The sequence below is a fragment of the Eurytemora carolleeae genome, unplaced genomic scaffold (assembly GCF_000591075.1).
Source record: "Eurytemora carolleeae unplaced genomic scaffold, Eaff_2.0 scaffold839, whole genome shotgun sequence".
Taxonomy (NCBI): domain Eukaryota; kingdom Metazoa; phylum Arthropoda; class Copepoda; order Calanoida; family Temoridae; genus Eurytemora; species Eurytemora carolleeae.
The window spans coordinates 116,165-122,295 of record NW_019396749.1 but is presented as its reverse complement, the minus strand read 5'-3'; the positions used below and the strand labels follow the sequence as shown (position 1 = coordinate 122,295).

General features: G+C 32.1%; 1 long non-coding RNA gene across 3 annotated transcripts; it reads right to left on the bottom strand.

Annotated features, from left to right (window-relative positions):
- Window positions 1-1,886: 1,886 nt before the first annotated feature.
- Window positions 1,887-3,287, bottom strand: LOC111708175 (uncharacterized). Of its 3 annotated transcripts, none has more exons than XR_002766602.1 (4): window positions 3,225-3,287; window positions 2,991-3,119; window positions 2,439-2,890; window positions 1,887-2,349 (listed from the first exon to the last, which is right to left on the bottom strand). It is a non-coding gene; the product is annotated as an uncharacterized LOC111708175 (long non-coding RNA). The 3 variants fall into 3 exon arrangements; XR_002766603.1 differs by having other exon boundaries at window positions 2,439-2,530; window positions 2,602-2,890; window positions 2,991-3,276; XR_002766601.1 differs by having other exon boundaries at window positions 2,991-3,276.
- Between the last annotated feature and the right edge of the window lie 2,844 nt (window positions 3,288-6,131).

Genomic DNA, 6,131 nt, shown 5'->3' with positions numbered 1-6,131 from the left:
CATTACATGATTGAATGCTTTAAACCAATAAAATTTTGGAGTTCATGAGTTATGATCGAACATACGAACAGACAGGCAGACAATTAGAAATGTCTACTTCATAAGGTATATAACGGGTGTCCAACCAAAAAACTGCATTTTTAGTTTTTTTGTCTATTTAAGAAAAATATACAAAATATGTTAAAAATATTCAAAATTTTCTTTTGTTTCCATAAATCCACCATTTTCTTTGTCTTTCCTTGAAAAAAATCATAAAATTGTATCGTCTTCTGCTAAAACTAATCTGTAAAATTGTTTTGACGGTTCTGATGAGAATTTTAAAACTTTAAAGGGAATGTAATCGTAATTTCGAGTGACCCTCCAATTACATACAAAGTCTCAACGGTACCCTTGAAACCTTCTTAATCTGATCTGTAATGTTAAATGTTTATTTCTGATAATTCCAATAAGTTCTTCTGAAGTAGAAGTCCTTTTGTAGAGAAACCCCAATTAAAAATAAACAGTTTTTAAAATAATTAAAATTTATATCCTTATTTGATCAGACAAAGCTATTGTATATTGGGCATTGCCATATTTTTATGGAAGGTCACTTGAAATATATATATATATGTACTCTGTATATATATATTTATTTATATATATATATATGTAAGAACCTATTACTCTGGAAGGTTGTGAACAAGGGAATATTATAGAAGATTTGTAGACTGTAGACTGTAGACTGTAGACTGTAGACTGTAGACTGTAGACTGTAGATTGTATGTAGACTGTAGACTGTAGACTGTAGACTATAGACTGTAGACTGTAGACTGTAGACTGTAGACTGTAGACTGTAGACTGTCGACTATAGACTGTAGACTGTAGACTGTAGACGTAGACTGTAGACTGTAAATGTAATCCTATGGGTTTGTATGTGTATTGTATATTTTAAAATTGAACCCCCCTGTAATCCTATGGGTTTGTATGTGTATTGTATATTGTATATTGAACCGCCTGTAATCCTATGGGTTTGTATGTGTATTGTATATTGTATATTGAACCCCCTGTAATCCTATGGGTGTGTATGTGTATAGTATATTGTATATTGAACCCCCTGTAATCCTATGGGTTTGTATGTGTATTGTATATTGTATATTGAACCCCCCTGTAATCCTATGGGTTTGTATGTGTATTGTATATTGTAGATTGAATCCTCCAGGGACTAGTTTGTTGCAGCATGAAGCTCTGTAGATGTGTATAGTGTGTAGAGCCAACAATAAATCCTCTAAACACTCCAAACACAAATAGTTATGTTCTTTTTTACAGCATGTACAGCGGGAAACATAAAACTATGAAATAAGAAAACCACTGTTAACTTAAGTCGAGGTGTTATGGAAACGGTTCAACACGGAAACTCCAATGAACATGAAACAGAAATTGTGTCCAGTATAAACAAAGCTATTTCACTTAATATCTTGATCTTAGATTCACAAATAAAACATGTATTTTATAACAACATTAGATAATAATACTTAGATGGTGCCTTCTTATTCCAAAGTTGTATGGGTCCCTAGTACAAAGCAAGAATGTTCTACATCAAACTAACTCTCCTATCTATATTTATTTGATGCTTTGAATTTATATGGGAATTTTTAGAATAAAAAATCTAACTGTCGAAACTGATCAACTGGTTTCTTCCAGTTTATTCAGACAATTCACATTTGTTCGCTAATTTTTATCTCTTCTATATCTTTCCTTTAATTTTGTTCCTATTTTGTCACTTTTCTTTTTTTGTTATTTTTCAACCATTTTATTCTTCTTTTGTCACTTTTTATCAAAATGTTAGTTCAACATTTTTTCTTCTCCGTCTTCTATATATAAATTTGGCTTGTCTGTCTATTTGTCTGTCTGTTTGTTTGTATCCAATAAACGTCAAAACGGCTGAACCGATCGGGCCCAAATTTTTTGTGGGACATCACGTTGTACTCGTAACGTTGTTTTTGAGACTTTAAAAACATAAAAGCTCACTCATATCCAGGGCGAGTATTCCCTTATAACCAGCGCACCACATTAATACACGAGTGTTATGTTTATATAAGCTTTATTGAAGTAGTTTATCCTCAACTTCAGCTCTCACACTGTGAACTGAAATTAAATTATTATAATATAACAGAATTTATACGTATATGTTTACAAAAATTTGCTCCAGGTCTCAATAAAGAAATTTAGTTTTTTGAATCATTAAAAATCATATTGGCAAAGAGTTCAGTATTTAAAAACACACTTACAAAGTTGCTCGGGCTGGGGTCTTGATATGAGCTACAGTTCAGAGAGAGATTATCTTATGCTTCATTCAGAGTCCTTTTGAGTCTAAAAGAGAATTCTCGGTGAGATTTGATCGACAAAAGATCAGCTTATAGATCACTTATCAAAATATTAGCACAGAAATTGCAGTGTACCTTTAGGTGCAATCCTTAAAGCAGAGAAGGAGAGTATCGGAGAACCAAGGGGAAGACGACGTCCTTGATATTGTTCTCTGATCTTGAGGAATCTAAACAAGACGGGGTTTAAAATCCTGTTCGTCAAGATCGTTATATATATTTCTCGTGTGATGAGTCTCACCTTAACAGGACACGTCTAAAGCATATGACGTTCCAACATAAGTCCTCGAAATCTGTGTTGTCCAGTCGGAGGCAGCTCGGTCAGATCAATCAGTACTCCGAGTCGTGATTCAGAGGAGGTGAGCTCACATTCATAAGCTCAGGATGATGGTCAGGATGGTGGAAGACGGCCAACGGAATTTAGAGTAGTTCTGAAGATAGAAGACGACATCAGAAGATTTCTCCAGGTGGAGAGTATTTACTCCATCAGATCTGTCAGACGGAGGAGTACACGAACATCAAGGTAGGTCCTGAATACATGTATTTAAGGTATCTGCATGTGCATAATATTATCGATGAACATTCCAAGGATCAAGGTTCAAAGTCTATTTATGATTTCGCATGGTTCACCTGAGTTTCATTTACTCGACGAATGAAGATTTGTAGATGAAGTTGTAGGTAATAGATTTGTAGGATGATGTTGTAGGTGGTAGATTTGTAGGATGGTTGAAGTTAGGGAGAACACGTTTAATCTAAGATCTGTATCACCATTATAAAACATCATTACATATATCAAAGTTTTTTTTTTTAGCTCAAGACCTTTTTTATTATTGGAAACAATCTTTAAAAAGATGTTTCATAAACCTCGTAAAAGTGGAGACCTGGAGACTTAATCGGGATATAAATATATCAACCCATTCTTCGTCTGAAAAAAAGACGATATATAGTTTTTTAAGTTAAAATTATCCTTTCCAAATTAAAATTATTATTATACTAAGCTAAAATCTTTACTTTTTAAATTAAAAACTTTCTTTCTTTTGAATTCTCAATAAGATAAAGAATTTTATATAAAACATCTCATGATTAACATTGCTCATGGCTTGATAAGATTAAAAGAATATATAGGGTTATATAATTCAGAACATTGATTTTTTAGTATAAGGATAAATAATCAAGAGTTTTAGAAACGTAGGAGAAAGTTCGAATTTTCATGTGTAGATTCAGTTTCAACCTTCTCCGCTCCAACTTCTTCACATTCATCACAAGGATTCTCCAGGTTTTTCAGAAATCCTGAACATTGAAAGTTTATTAGAATTCTTCAAATTCCACACACGTGACCACAGGGAAGGTTTATGAATGATCAAAATTTCAAATATGTGTCTCCATCAAAATTCGATCCTCATTAAATTTTTGAAAATTTTGAAAATCCACGAAATTTTTTGTGAAAATCCGTAAATTATTTTTGTTTTGTTTTACGATGTACACAAAGAGAACATGTTCACAATTAATTTAGAAGATGGGCGCGAAGCGCCCTCTAAGGCTAGTTTGTTAATATTTTGATAAACTTTTATTCTATTTTAATCTGTCTTTAATCCAAGTTTATCATTCTTTATTTCTTTACCCATCTTTAGTCTCTATTTTATCCATCCTTAGTATTTTTGTCGCCTTTTTACCAACATAACCGACCTATGATCCACCCATCATCAGAGGAACGTTACAAGTTACTTTACGTGCCGTGGGACAATTAAGTAAAATAACGACCTGCTCTTTGAAGTTTTCGAGAAAAAATTCTCGAATTTTCATCTCAAAATACGATAAAATTGTGTCAACTTCTTTTTCTGAGCATTGAAAATTGTACTTATAAACCACATTTTATTATAATTATTATCCATCTTTTTATTAATTTTATCTATATTGTTTTTCTCTAACCGTCTATAGTTTATCTTTAAACCACATTTATTTAGTCCTTTACCATTCTTTTATTCATACAATCAATCATTCCTTTTATACATCTTTTAAAACTTCATCTATCTTTATACATGCATTTAGATTTTTTAACCTACTCAACTCAAACACTTCTATCAAAACTACATAGTCATTACTTAATATGTATATTATTATCTATCTATTGTATAATATATGTTGTATATAAAAGTAGGGTAAGTATATGAACCCCTGTGATAAATGTGAACAATGAAGAGGATTGGAATGGGATGATGAAGAGACACTAAAAATGTCATAAAAGTGTTGAATTGACCATTGTAGGATAGGAACAGAGAAACTTCAGATATATTTCTTCATTCGGGTGACAATTGGTCTTCTAGAGGATTCTTAATGGTTGGAGGAAGTTAGGAGGGGATCAAGGGAAGGGGGATCAAGTAAATGGTATAAATTATACATGGAAAGGAGGAGAAAAAAGAACGAGGAATAAATTGGAAAGGAATGGAAGGGGAGAAGAAAGAATGAGAAGGGAAGTCGAATTTAAAAAAGAATAATGAGGATGAAGAAAGGGATTAAGTGGACAACCTATCCCCTTAATATTGAACAACTTGAGTTTCTTCTTTTTAAAGTAATAAACTTTGTAGTTTCCTTGAATTTTTCACTTTTAAAACTGTTTTATCATTATTTGGACGCCATGTGATTATGAAGTAAATTAAAAGAGAAATTGGGAAGAAATTGAATAGAAAGGGACAAAAAAGAAAAGGGAAATAGATTCGGAAATGAAAGAGATTGTAAAGAATAAAAAATGGAGGGAAGGGGAGGTTGTGCTTGAATTGAATCTATTTGCTGAAATGAATTCTAGAATACATATTGTATATTTCTACTTGATTGTACTCATCTAGAATCCTGTCAACAATTCTTACAATTCATACAATATACCCAGCTACAACCAGACTTGGGGGGAATTCAGTCAAAAAGAGGCTTTTTTACTTGATAGCTTCTCTTTATTTCTGTATATCCATGCTGTTTAAAAGCTTGATATAAATCAAAATTTAAATCGAAAGTCGTCTTCATTATATTGATATAATCGCGCGTTTACCACCGTATAAAAATTTCGAAATAGGTCAAACTTGTAGCAAAAATGCGCGTTTAAATGCATTTTACAGTTTTAAGTAGAGTAATTAAATACCAGAGACTCATTTACATTGTAAAAAGCATTTTTCCCCTTTCATTTTCATGATTTGTTTGTTACATACTGACATCAAATTTTTTCCAAAATTTTGCTTGGAACTTGATAAAAGTAGATATTCTTATTGACCAAATACAAAACTTCATGCAGAATTGAGGATTTGACATCATTCAAAAAAGCTTTTAAAAACGAATCAAAGTTTTTTTTTATAAACGTTCAGCGTAAATGAAAGGAATTGAGTCTATGTCACAAACTCTGATTTTCTAATCCTTATTTCTTGGCAACTTTATATCATTGAACTTGAATATTAAATAAAAGAGTCTAAAAAGAGTCTAACGTTTGAAATATCGAAGGTTTACACCAGCAGGTTGCAAACTTTTAATTCCCTTGCTGCAAACATGATCTGAAAAATTGTCATAGTTCAAATATCAGTGTTCCAGTTTAGATAAAATGAACCGTTCATTCCTTCCTTCATTCTTTGTAGTCAGTGTTAGTTAAAGCGGGGAAAATTCCCCCTCCCCCCCTGGCAAAATATGGGGCGCAACGAGAGAGGGTACCATCTTGTCCGTGTAATTTGTTTTTTTAGTTATTTAGTTAGCCGCTTCTATATTTAGTAACTAATGAACACTGTTGTTCATGGT